This window comes from Tympanuchus pallidicinctus, unplaced genomic scaffold (assembly GCF_026119805.1).
Source record: "Tympanuchus pallidicinctus isolate F22 unplaced genomic scaffold, pur_lepc_1.0 scaffold13, whole genome shotgun sequence".
NCBI classification, from domain to species: domain Eukaryota; kingdom Metazoa; phylum Chordata; class Aves; order Galliformes; family Phasianidae; genus Tympanuchus; species Tympanuchus pallidicinctus.
The window spans coordinates 7174549-7188051 of record NW_026294648.1 but is presented as its reverse complement, the minus strand read 5'-3'; positions in this window follow the sequence as shown (position 1 = coordinate 7188051).

Below are 13503 nucleotides of genomic sequence, written 5' to 3'. Positions count from 1 at the left end.
ACAAATGATTGTTATTCTTTGAAGGAAAGATTTAAAAGTTGAAAGGTTTGAGAAACCTTTTCCCACCCTACTCCCCGGCCAAAGTAGTGGAACAGCTGTGATATGGTGATAAATCAGCACACCTGAGATTCCCACATTGCATATCGCAGCATCATTTCTGCCAAAACAATGCAAGTATAAACCAACACTGCTGTGATCTGGTGGTAGCCATTACTACTGTATTCTCTACATTCCTGATGTAGAAGGAGATGGGCAGCAAAACAGCTTCTAGCGAACTTACAGCCTGAAGTAACGCGCTGGAAGCCAGAGGCACAGAGTCCTACCCAGAGCTGGCACATTCTCCGCATCCTCCCCAACTGTGATGTCCTTTCTACCCAGCTCCAAAGCAACACTCCTGATTCAGTGATACTCAGTAAATAATACTCCCTGTTTTCTTCTGCCACGTTTTCATTGTTATTACCTTTTAGACTATAGGCATTTTGTCACAAGGAATGAAAGTTGCCATCCGCCTGTACAGCGAGCAGCAATACTAGCACTCTGAGATACAAAAAAGAAATGCTTATCCTAGTTACATCAAAGATGAAAGACTGGCTACTGGTAAGGCAGAAAACATTGAAATTAGGGATTCCCAAACTCATGCCAGCTTTGAATTTTATTAGACAAATAAGATTAAATAAAAAATAAATAAATAAACCACCAGCTGAATTGCTGGAGACTCCACTTGAAAGTGCTAACTGAGCTGCAGCTGCAAATTCGTTCACCATCAGTGATCAGAACTGTCAGAGAACGTTGCCCTGTGGACAGAGCTGCAGGAGACAAACAGGAAAGTAGAATTGAGAAATACCACTTGAATCATTGCAGCCAATCACCTCAATAATTGCACAGTTAGCATTTAGCAGACCTCTGCTCCATACAACAAAAGCTACAAACACTTGTTAGCAATTTCAAGCACGTTTCAGCCATATAATTTCAAAAAGTCCAAAACCGCAAATTACAAATGTAAAAGTTGCAGTCCCAAAAAAGCCCTGGACAAAATATTCAAGGCTGTAATGTAACAAGTTGTGTCTTCCACAGTCTGTCAGTGTAGAGGCATTAATAAACACAGAGTAAGACATTTTACTAGGCAGAGATTGCCACAGAGGTTCAGATGGTTGGCAATCCCTCTCAATTTTGTAGTAGGCGACACAATTTTCATATCACCAATTACAAAGTCACTGGAACAGAAGATGATAACAACATAGTTTAACTGCATTTTTTTTTAGCTCAGTTCATATGGTTTGTATGTTATTTCTTCACGATCTGCAGCCGAAAAGTCAAATACATTTTCAGTAAAACAACAGCAGTTGATCAAACATAAATCTCTACATTTCTGTTAAGGTAGCAGTCCTCTTCATCTGAGATGTATACTGTGCACATAGACAAAATGAGAAAGAAATTGCAACATCAGTGTCTTCCTTACAAAGAAACTCCAGCTGTAACTATAACTTTTCAGCCTAGCTATGCAGCCAAGCAATGAAGCCGTGTGGACTGAGACAAAGCCTGCTTCTGGGCTTAAAGCAGATTTCCTAGGTGCTGAAAGAGACAATTAAGCTCTTCTGTGCCTAAATTTGTACTACTCAAAAAACAAGAATAAAACCTACTGGATGATAAGCATGTGAAGGTCAGAAATGATGACTCATTACAAAGAGGGCAAAGAGTGGCAAACAACTACTTAGTGCATCAAAATGGGGAAGGCTTCATACAGCTGCTCAGTGAGAACGTTCCTCCAAGTCCAATGATCACACCACAGCCACAAGTCCTAACATTAAAAAAAAAAAAAACCCACATTCCTATTGCACTTGGTTATGGAGCTGTGGTTGATAAACATGAACAACATGAACAAAACAAGAGTGATCCAGTCCTGAATCTACCAGGAACAAGTGCTGCGTTCATTTACTCACCAGGATAACTTTCAGTATCTGTATTTCCTTGCAGGGGAGGATACAGTAAGATGAGGATTAGAATGGCCTAGCATTATCAAGCACAAAATTTCCCTATGCTGCTTTGTGTGACCAGCAGCTCTCTGCTGGCTGCTTCCAACACCCAGTGATAAGGTGCAAGGCAGCTTTTCCCACCTCGGGGGAGGCACAGTCCCACAGAACTGCATGCAGCCATCAGCCCTCCTTGGTGGTCCCAGAGGGGGCACTCAAGGGGTCTCAAGCCACAGCAGTGCCCAGTGATCTGGAGCCCCCTTATTTTCCCCTGAACTGGTGCTGCTGTGCAGTTCTATTCTGTTCCAGTATGGTGTTACAAAAGATCCAGGGCCATACAGTAAACCTGCTTCCTGCTGCACTGATCAGAGGGTGAAGCCCAGGACCTGCTGAGCCTAAGGGAGGGAACCCTGCTCCTCTGAGATATGATGCAGTACAGAGCAGTAGAAACTAACATCCCTAACCCTCCCTCCCCAACATTTACTAAAAGATGGCTGCAAAGACAATGAACACACAGAAAATTGCAGCAGGTGGTACAGTGCCTGGCTAATTCCAGCAACAACTACCTGCCCTCTAATTGCAGTGAAAAGAAGGGTGGGTGTGAGATGGCTTCACTGAGAAGAGCAAGCAACTCAGCTGAAGTGAAAACCATATTGAGCTTACAGCAGCATGATTATATTTTGTAAAGGACCATTCTGTGATGTGTAACACAACCAGAGAGACAAGTACTGGCAGGTGTTTGCTACCGATGGCACCAGCCTTCAGCCCCGCTTCTAAGGTAGTGCTGATTGCTCCCCTCAAAGCTGAGCCTTCCCAACCCTTCAGTCTTGCCCTTAGAGTTGGTTTGGAAGATGCTATGATTCAGACTGAATACAAGCATCCTCTGTCCTCAAAAGACACCACATCTCCTTGGATGGACAGTTTTTACTATACCAGTGTTGTTACTGCAAAGCAACTATAATGAATAAGTATGCCTCCTCCTACAACATGTTGCTATACATGAGGACCTGACCTCAAAGCAATTCAATGAGGAGATGCAACATCATAATTTTATAAAATGAGATGTTCTGCATGAGATAAGAAGTAACTCTTTGCACACATAGAATTTTTTACCTGCAAGATTTGTTCGTATGATAACCAAATTTAGACACTCTGGTAAGTTACAATATCGCAAATCCCTGATAAATAAGAGAGCTGATAACAAAAGACTAACAATACTGCATGACTAGAAAACACCTAAATGTATGCAACTGATGTTGTGCCAGGATCTATGCAGTGACACTGACATGCCTTTCTGTGCAGATCAGGAGAAAGGATGCTCCTGGCTTAGTCAGCACATGTGGCATAGGTATAATCTATCCATGCTAAGGAAAAAGTAAGCGCGTGCCATCATTGCCTCTGATTTGATGTAAATGGCAGCATTTGGCAATGAAGGAATTCCTAAAATCTCATAGAAGACTGAAAATATGTTCCTCTACGTACAAAACCTTGTATTCTCTCACAGAGAAACCCCAACCTCATATGTGATCAACAGGCTTAACCTACAGCTGATGTTTTCAATTTCTCTGAATGTTAAAATGCTGGCTTCATTATGAAAACCGATGCTATTAAAACAACACCATCAACAGCAATGTTTGAGCACCTCCACTAACACAATATTCCCCTGGTAAATCTGCAGGACGAAATAGGATCATTCATCTGGGTGGTTCCCATACACAATATCTAACAGGGTTTATCACAAGTATGACTGAAGACAAAACTTGTCTGTGTAACAAGATGTTTAATCCCTTCATTTGTAAACAATGCAAACTGTTCCAGTGCAGATTCTCCGACTCTATGAATTTAATGGGAATTAAAAATCTTAAAAATGCACCACAAAAGAAAAGGTTTCTTGCTAAGATTTGAAGGTAGCACTGTGAACAAGTTTAAGGGAAAGCTTTTCTTCTGAGGAATCTGCTGCTATTTTTTTCCTGATGATTTACAGAGCAAAACTATATTTCAGCAGATGGCTCACTACATTTTTCCAGAACAATTTCAGTAGGAGAGAAAACAACACACAAGTGAAGGAATAAGATGCATCGGCTGCTTATTGTGTAATAAAACCTTTGTTCGGTTTTTATTCATGCATTTATCAGCAGACTTATTATCTAAAGCTAGCCTACAAAGGAATTCTCCACATGTTTACAACCCAGCCTATATTTAAAGTGGTCAAGTTTGTGGATAAGAGAAATCTCCAGACAAAAGGCAGAAAATGTGCAGTGGAATCTTTTATCAGCCAGGATTTCTGTTCCTTAAAGTCCTCAGAACAGAAGGTTCACGTTTCTGTTCTGCACATTTTCTGTTAAAATTTGAGATCCAAGGTTGGAAATCCGAGCAACAATCTTTATTGCCATCCATTCCATGGCCTGCCCTTCCTGTTTTCCAAAAACAAAATGCTGTATTTAGTTTGAAAAGGGGATATCCTGCTGGAAGGCTTTGAGAAAAAAATAAAAATAAAGAACACACTGAGCCGGAGACCTCAAGTACTCCTTCCTGTTCCCTAAAAGAAATTAAGAAATAGTTGTAGTCAAAAAAGGAAATACTGCAAGAAAAAATACCTGGGAATTGCAGTCAGAGCAATACTTACAGAACTACTACTTCAAGTAGTAGGGAACTAATTATACAAACGGTTCTTTTCTCAGGGCACTTCCTATACAGTGCGTATAAAATCCCTTATTAATATTGTTAATAAGTTTGGAGTATAACACTTTGAAATAAATGTTTACAAGCTTCATTCACAGACTGAAATCTGTTTTATTGCTCTTCAGAAGCAGAACAGAGGGTTCTTTAAATTAGTTAGAAAAAAAATAATTCGATATAAGTGGGTTTGTTCCAGGTACTCATCTGTATAGTCTTCTACACAGCATCCTTAACTTTTATTTTGTATTTTTGCATGCTTTTAACAGCCAATGCAAGTTGTGGCTCAGCTTACTGTGTATGCAGTAAGAAAGTGAATGAAACAACGACCAGTCTAACAAAATGCATCTCTTACAGACAGTGTACTCTGGTGCCTTCTTTCTTCTGGCCAAGGCCAGGCCAGGTCCAACTGCCTCTCCACTGCACGCCCTGCCACGGCCACACCGACACGTGTTGCACCTTTAGATACCAGACCGTCCTACTGCCACAGACACAACACACTCCATGCATTATTTCATGCACTTTGAACTTTGAAGAAAATAAATTCACTGCTCCTGCAGCCATTTGAGTGGGATGGGTTTTTGTTTCCATCCTTTTCAGTATCCCCACAGCTCCATTCAGCTAACTCTGCCAGGAAAGTGGAAATGTCTCTCAGTGAGATGCAGCAGGCAGTCAGAAGGGAGCTGTAGCTTTATGTCACCTCTCACCTGCCACAGCTGGACTCATCAGAACTACCAGCACTTACCTCCATTTGTCAGAACAAGAATTACAAGACAGCAGTTTGACAAGTTCCTGGTTAAAGTGTGGAGTCCACACATGCTGAGGGCTGAGCGAGTCTCTTGTGACATGGGATATGGGTTCTGTAAATACACACATGTAAAATAGGAGGCAGTTTGCTCCCAAAGCTGAATGTCAGAAAGAGGACATGAAAAGAGAGCTAGCAAGGGACATTCAGAAAGCAAAGAAACAGAAGAAAATGGTTATTGCAATTGAAACAATCAACTCCATTGTTATAAAATTCTGTGAACGGGAGCTTTTAATACTGTATTTGAAAAATTAAAGCATTACACTTGCTAAGAATACACCATAATATCTCACTGTTTTAAAAGTTCATATTAGGTTTGTAGCTTCAAGAATGTCCAGTATACTAGAATACAGGAAATGAGACTAAGATAGCAACCTTGATGGCAATGGAAGAGGGTTGCCTTTTTTAACTTTCCAACTTAAACAACCAAAAAGGACATTTAAGTTTAAAAAAAAAAAGCAGATTATTGAAGGCAACTGAATGTTAGCACAAAACAAGGATGGATAATTGTAGAATTGTCTGAGTTGGAAGGAACCTTTAAAGATCATATTCTTTTAACAATCAACTTTGTGCAAGGGTCATGTGAATGTGACCAGAACGAACTCTTACCCCCACAGAAAACACCAGCCCCCCTTCCAGTAACTGGGATCTGCCCTCAGCTCAGAAATCTTCACTGAAACTGAGAACACAGATTGCTAGCAAGGGATGAGGGACAAGAACAGTATACTGTAATTCTTTATTATCAACTACCCTGAGATATAAATTTAAAAAAAAAGAAAAACTCTGTGGTTATTTGCAATGTGAAAGGAACAAGAGTCCTACAGGCACAACCCACGCCACTGGGTCAACCTGTCCAGGCTATTTAAGCCACAAACATGCATTAAGTAGCTCCCTAGACCAATCTATCTGTGAAGATTCAGAGTGCTGCTACAAAAATGAGAATGACATTTTGACATATACAACTAAAACCATTCCAGCTACAATACACTAGTCTTCTAAGAAATACAAAATAATAAAGCCACTGAGTGATATTCACAGCTGGATCCTGAGAAATTTGAAGAGAAGAACAAGCAGGATGTGACTCAGAGGAATATGGGTGAACATGTGACAGCTGCATACATGTGAAAAATTGTAGAAAGTAAAAGGTAGAAGTGAAAAGATAGTCATATACCATCCATAGCAGAGTAAAAACTCCTGTGGAAATGTCATGGTTCTGTTCCAGAAGAAGTGTGACCCTAGGCAAATCTGCACATCGCATTTTCCCATATGAAAAATAAGCTAACACTTAGGTCATATGAGACATATGGTGCATATTACTTGAAAAGCTCTTTCCTTGGACACTCTGACATCCAGGACTACTGTATATTTAACACTTTGGAGACTGCAAATATCATCTTCTCTGTATTTATAAAGAGTTTTTATATTCTGGGACTTAGAGAACTATTTAAGTAGCATCCATTAAGCAATTATTCGCATGCATTTTCCTCTTTCTGTCATTGTCACCAAAAGATAAGAACAAAAAGCACCTAAGTGCTAAGAAGAAGACAGCAGGATACTGTGGCTTCCAAGCTTATTTTTGGAAACACTTTGCTAGTGTACTGATAACCAACTCTAAAACATCTCCTGTTTTAAACCTTGCTGCATCCATTCTCTCCCCCTGTGAGATTTTTCATTCCTCTACTCTGTGGTCCCCACATGCAGGTCACAGTGCAGAAGGCTCAGTTAAGGACAACTAGAGCACTGTGACCGACAGGCATTTGCACCAACCTTTTCAGTACTAAAGCCCACATAGATCTGATGGTGGGACAACAAGTCTCTTTAGTTTGTATCTCTGGGATTTTCTGTGTGATGGCTACCAAGAAGCCTCTGCACCCCAGCAACATTAAGGGCTGTGTTGCCTGATCTCCTACCGCACAACAGAGCAAGAGCTCTATTGCAGCCCTGCAAGGTATCTCTGCCTCCCCTGGCACAGGGCCCTGCCTGGTTGGACTTGCGGTGTTTCATTTTAAAGCCCTTTGAGACAGAGAAGAATTACTTTAGACTCACAGAAAAGAATAAATATGCTGTAATACTATAATGCTAATTTAGGCTGCCTTGTTAATATTCAAGAGACATCTTCCAAAAGCTAAACACAGGTATCAGTCAAGAGCTACAGAAATTAAAACAAGAAAAAAACTGATGCAATGTTCACCCTCATTAAGCATTTCCACATGTAAATTATGCCAGCTCAGACTTTCTTATCAACTTCCAAGTTCAGTTCAGTGAGCCAAATGGAACATTGCCACCTTCTCCACATCTCTGCAGTCAGGTCCTTAAGGACCTGAAGGAGATTTATTCCAATTTAGATTTGTTTGTAAATTTACTGACTGTATCTTTTGGAGACTCATTACTCATACAAACCAGGGAGAAAATAAAACAACAACAACAAAAGGCTTTGTATCAAACGAGTATTCTTTAGTTGGTTTTCCAGAATCCACACACTAGGACTGACTTTTCTCTCTTCAAAAGGATTATAAGCAAAACAAAATCAGAATACAATGGAAGAATTCTGACATACCTCCTCAGCTCTCTCACTGCCCTCTTTATAATCAGAGTTTCACTGGTTCAACACATCATAATCATCAGGTCCTGTGCTCAATGAGAATTCAAACAGGTACAGGGGAGAAAAAATGGCACAGGAGATAAGGGTTGTGCTTCAAGTGCTGACTTCTTGCCAGGTGAACCCTCTCTGTTTCAGTTCTCAATCTGTAAAGCGTGAATATCGTTCAAGACGTCCCCTACTCAAAATAATTATGCTAAGTGACTTTGCAGATAGTTCACAGTTTAGGGCAGATGATTATCTGCAAAGATGCTTCTATGTTGAGTTTAGCAGTCATTTAAATGGCAACATGACAGATTAGATTTGAGCAAAAATATTTACCTAGCTGTTATAAGCATAAAGATACAAATTATCTGCAAAATACTTTGATCTTGAATTGTAAGGCTCTATAAAATGTGTGAAACACTATTGTGCAGTTGTAATAGTGGAGGCAAGGATCACTATGCAAAACAAATGCAATGATGCATTTATTTAAGTATACTGCCTTTCAAATAATCAGAACTTGAACACATACGTCAGAGAAAACTTCAATCACCCACCAGACAACTGAAAAAACTGCCCCTTATTCTTCAAGGTACATGTTATAAGGACAGAGATTCTCCAAATACTGTATAGTCTATGATTAATATAATTATTGCACCTTTATCCAAACCCTTCTAAGCTCTTTATCCTGAATAAGGTCTTGCAGTAAATTGCACATGCTATTCATCCATGAATTAAAACTTAAAGCCACTCCCACATAGCAGCCCTGGAAGGAAAGCAGAGATGATCTTCCACACGTTTTTCCTTTTGGAAAGTGTTTGCCAGTACATCTGTTTTCTTGAGCAACTCCTCCTCTCCAGTTGTGAGGAACGGATCGATGTCACTGAGTAACAGCCTCCCAGCCACAGGATCTTTAGCACATCAAGGCTACGACCAAAAAGGGCAATGAGAGACACCTTCCCAAACAGCAAAGTTAGTGCCCACACACTGCTTTTTCTAAGCCCTGTTTTTGCTTCACCGTTGCAGATGCTGTGCACGCACACACGCTGTACCCTTACACCTCCCACATCAGAGCTTCTTTTACTGTGACACTGCAAGTTTTGTTTTTAACACCAGACTCAAATGTTTCTCACTTATGCTTGGAATGGCAGATATACACTCAGCAAATCAGAACAAGTGAACCAAAATATTTATTTTTAATAACCTCATCTGGTTTATAATGAATGTTTAATGATGCTAACAGCAAGCCTACTACTTAGAGTAGCTTCCCTCAAAAGGGCACAGTCAACATAAATAGCTCAAAGCTCTTTTTGTTTTTACTGAATAAATATGAACCCTAAGAAATGCTCAGTCAGAAGATGATGTGCAAGTCTAATACTAGAAAACACTTCAATAGCTCAGCTGTTGAAATTGTACTTGTTTCCATAACAAAAGCCATTGGAAGAGTTGCATTCTGCTCAGCCTTTCCAGAGAGTTCATCTCTTTACAACTCATGGTAAAGATCAGGATTTCATCATTCCTGAACAATTCAAGATACACTGTATGCCATAAATAGAGAAAATAATTTGCTAACAGCAAAATTAAACTTGGTGACCTGAGCTAAAACTTGAACCTAGACTTCCTCAGTTGTGGTTCAGGATCTTTATCCTTTTTGTTCTTAACATACAGGTGTATGCTCACAAGTTAGAATAATAAGCATATTCAACAGCATGAGTAGTGACATAATATTACTTACTGGTGTTACACTGATGTGCAATGGCAACAGAGTCCATCCACATCAGTCAATGCAACTCTGTTACAGCCATGTACAATTAAATCCTTTCTCTTTCCACTCCCCAGTGGGTTTAAGTTTGATCAGTGAACGTCATATAACTTCACCGAGGATCATTTCATTCATAGATTTTGTCTGTGTTCTATCCTCAACAGACTGTAAATAATATCAAAAGAAACAGCAAGAATTCTGCATGCCTTCAGTTTTAGTCTTGAAGCTCCAGAAGCACTGGAAAGTACAGGAGCTGAAGCAGTTTTGGTGTAACTTTATTCTACACAGTGCTATTTTGAGTAATCTGTGTCATGAATAGAAAGGGCATTATGGAGATCTCTTTAGTAAAATACTCCAAAACAGAAATTAAACATTAGATAAATTAAAACAACTGATCTTCAGTTACAGAAATACTAGACAGGTCTCCATGCAGACTCCCCTTTGCAGCTCCAATGTTTTTTCTGTGTCCCTTCTTTCTTTGCTCTTTACTCCTAGTATCACCTGTCCTTGCATTTTGGCCAATTTTATTTGTGCATACCACAGCTTCCTGTCGCACACTTAACAGCCTCCAACAGCATTGGGAAGGGAGGTTGGTGAGCCAGCTAGGAAGAAGCATGGAGCAAAGCAAGGATGTTTGATGCTCAATCATGTTTGTCAATGGTAGGGAAGGTATCAGCACTTTGTTTTGGTTCTTTCTGGCAACATAAAACAAAACCTTCTCTTTAAGTACCACTACTGTAGTTAATTTTCAGATAGATAAAATATTTGGGCAGTAAAGAAGAATAGATCCAAAGATTTGGAGAGGGGATCATTTCTGAGCTAATTCTCCTTTACACTGAGAGGGGGGTGGGGATTTAATTAATGTTAGTATTAAAAGAAACTATGACAACTGCTGCAGGTAGCACTACGTTGATCCTTTTTTTAGCATGCTCTATTACTAACTACAGATTTGAATAGCATCTAATAGGGATACTTAATCAGTCATGTAGAGCTTTGTCTGTGCTACGTATTACAAGTGCCACCTAGTGAAAGATATGGTTATTTCCATTTTCATTTCATGAATGATGATGTAGCTGGATGAAACGTATCCATAGATCACTGAGTCACACTGAGACATTGTCACGTTCAGAAATATTTTCAAGAAATAAAGGGGGGAAAAAAGAGCCCTATTTCCTGCAACCACAAAAAATAATCCTTGATACTAATTCAGAATTAGGCTAAATAATCTATGTACAGAGTTCGTGCCCAGCAGCTAACCTACAGTACAAAGAACAGAATTAGCACCTACAAAACTCTGTCCATAGAGTTCTCAAAATAATTATTTGAGATAAAAGAACCTCACCAAACTGGATTTTGTCATACGTGGAAAAAATAAGACTCATCCAACAAGAGAGTTCTTGCTAAACACAAGTACTCAAACACGCAAAAACCAGAATACTATAATGCATGTTACTTTGCTTAACTGACCACTCAGTTCATAAAGGTGTTCACCTCAAGTTCACAGGGTTTTTGGCAGAGATTGATCACATTCTGCTAGGGATTTCGCCTGCTGGTACGTCAGGTGTGTACTGATGAGAGGGAGCTACTTCTCTATGGGACAATTTTCCCCTCTTATTCTTATGTGTAATGTGATGGAACACATAGCAATGATAACAAAGCAACAAGGTCATAGGCTGCAGCAAGTGAGAATTTGCTCAAATGCAACAGCCATAGACACAGAAATAAAGGAAAGAAGTTGCTTACTTTTAGGAGGCCTCAGGTATGCAGGGATCTCCAGCAAGATACCTTTGCCACCACTGCTTGGTCTGGGAAGGGGTGGATCCTGGCTGCACCCCATCTGCTCACTCAGGTACACTGCATACCTCTGAGCTCCCCTGGGTTGGCCCTGCCTTCCCACCAGGTGCTCAATCTCTGCTTCAAGCCATGATTTAGTATTTCTGCTACACTATGGAAAGCCAAATGATGTCTTGAGGTCCGGTAAACAACAACACTGTGTAAGCAGACCAAAGCAGTAAACAAGGGCCAGAGATTTGTTTGTATTTTGTTTTTGAAGTTTCACTGAGCAGACCCCTGGGTTTCTTCCTACATTCAGTATTGACTTACCAAGTGAGGTTTGCAGAATATCATCTCTTCAAATACAGCAAGCCAGTAGCATGACTCAGCCTGAGGAGATCCAGCACACATTGCAAGGTGCTAAAAATTCAAAGCACAGTGCTGCATTTGAAAATAACAGAAAAAGAGATTTTCTTTTCAGAACTAACATCAGTGCTCTTACGAGCTCTTATTACAGCAATACTAAGGCTATTGCATTCAACATATATTAGCTAATTCATTTCACAAGTGATGAAAGAAAGAATCTGTATTATGTGCTCCCTGTACAGGATCTCTTTTGTGACATTTATTAAATTAAATATGTATATGCCTACACAAACAACAGAAGGTCATGAGTGTTATCTCTATTTTACAGATCGATATGGAACACTGATTACTACCCAGGTAGCCTAAGGTAACAGGACAAATTAATGCCACTGAGAATCCCTTCATTCTACCTTCCTGCCATGATGTCATGCTATCTATTAGATACATCAGCTCGGCATCATTTTTTTATCATCAGGTATATCTAATAACATAGAAAATACATTAGAAACACAACTAGTCCTTAAAGAATACAAGATAAAAATACTACAGCCCTGCTCTTCATTCTTCACTGCCATCACTCCATAAAATAGTTCTGCTAGTGTGAAGTGGGTGTGAAATACCAGCATTCTGACTAGATACCATATTACATTACAGAGTAATGTAACACATGTTACAGAGCAACAGAGGCCAGCCCTATATAATCACTCACTAAGCCATATATCTAACTCTGTATCAGCATATTTCAGATCTTTGAGTACTTATTAAACAGAAAATCATTTGTATAAGCCAACTTTAAGAAGCCTGCCATATTCCACAACAGCATTATTTCAGGAGGAAAATAAGGGAGGGAGGGGGAAAAAAGAAGGGTTAATTATAAAGCATGACAAAAAATGTCTGCAACATAATCCACATTCCCAAGCCAGAAATCTTCACTAGCTGCGCAGCTTCCTGCATCTGAGCACGTGGCAGGTATGAGTCACTGCAGGCACTTCTGTAAGGAGCTAACACAAAAAAACAGTACGATACAAGAGTGGTATTACCCATTGTATTCTGTACAGAACAGACCCTGAACTTTGAATAAGGGTGAGCACTGAAAATTTTAATTTTATTCTTGCCATTCAGCCAACCCACCACTAGCTGTCGCCATTGCTTCACAAGAAGTCAAGAGCCAGCGTTGCAACGCGGAGACGATTTTCAGACAAGGCTTACTTTCAAAAATGAGTGCTGCTACTCTTGGGGGATGGGGGCGACTCGGAAAAATTGAAAGGATCTACAAGAGGATAAGAAAACAGATGTGTAGGAGAATGCCTACATCCTACAACAGTGATGTGGCTGCAATTTGAAGCAGATTGGCACAGAAAGCTTGGAAGATCTATATATTTTAGAAGATGTATGGAATGAGAACAGAAATCCCTGTAAACCCACTCACATAGCAGAATAGGAACAATCAAAATGGACTGGGGCAAGCCAGTGTTCCTGTCTACTTTCTGACTACAAGAAGTGCAGCAGCAGTATTGGATGCAATAACCTTAAGGGGTGTTTTCCCAACCATTACCTACAGTGGCTAGTT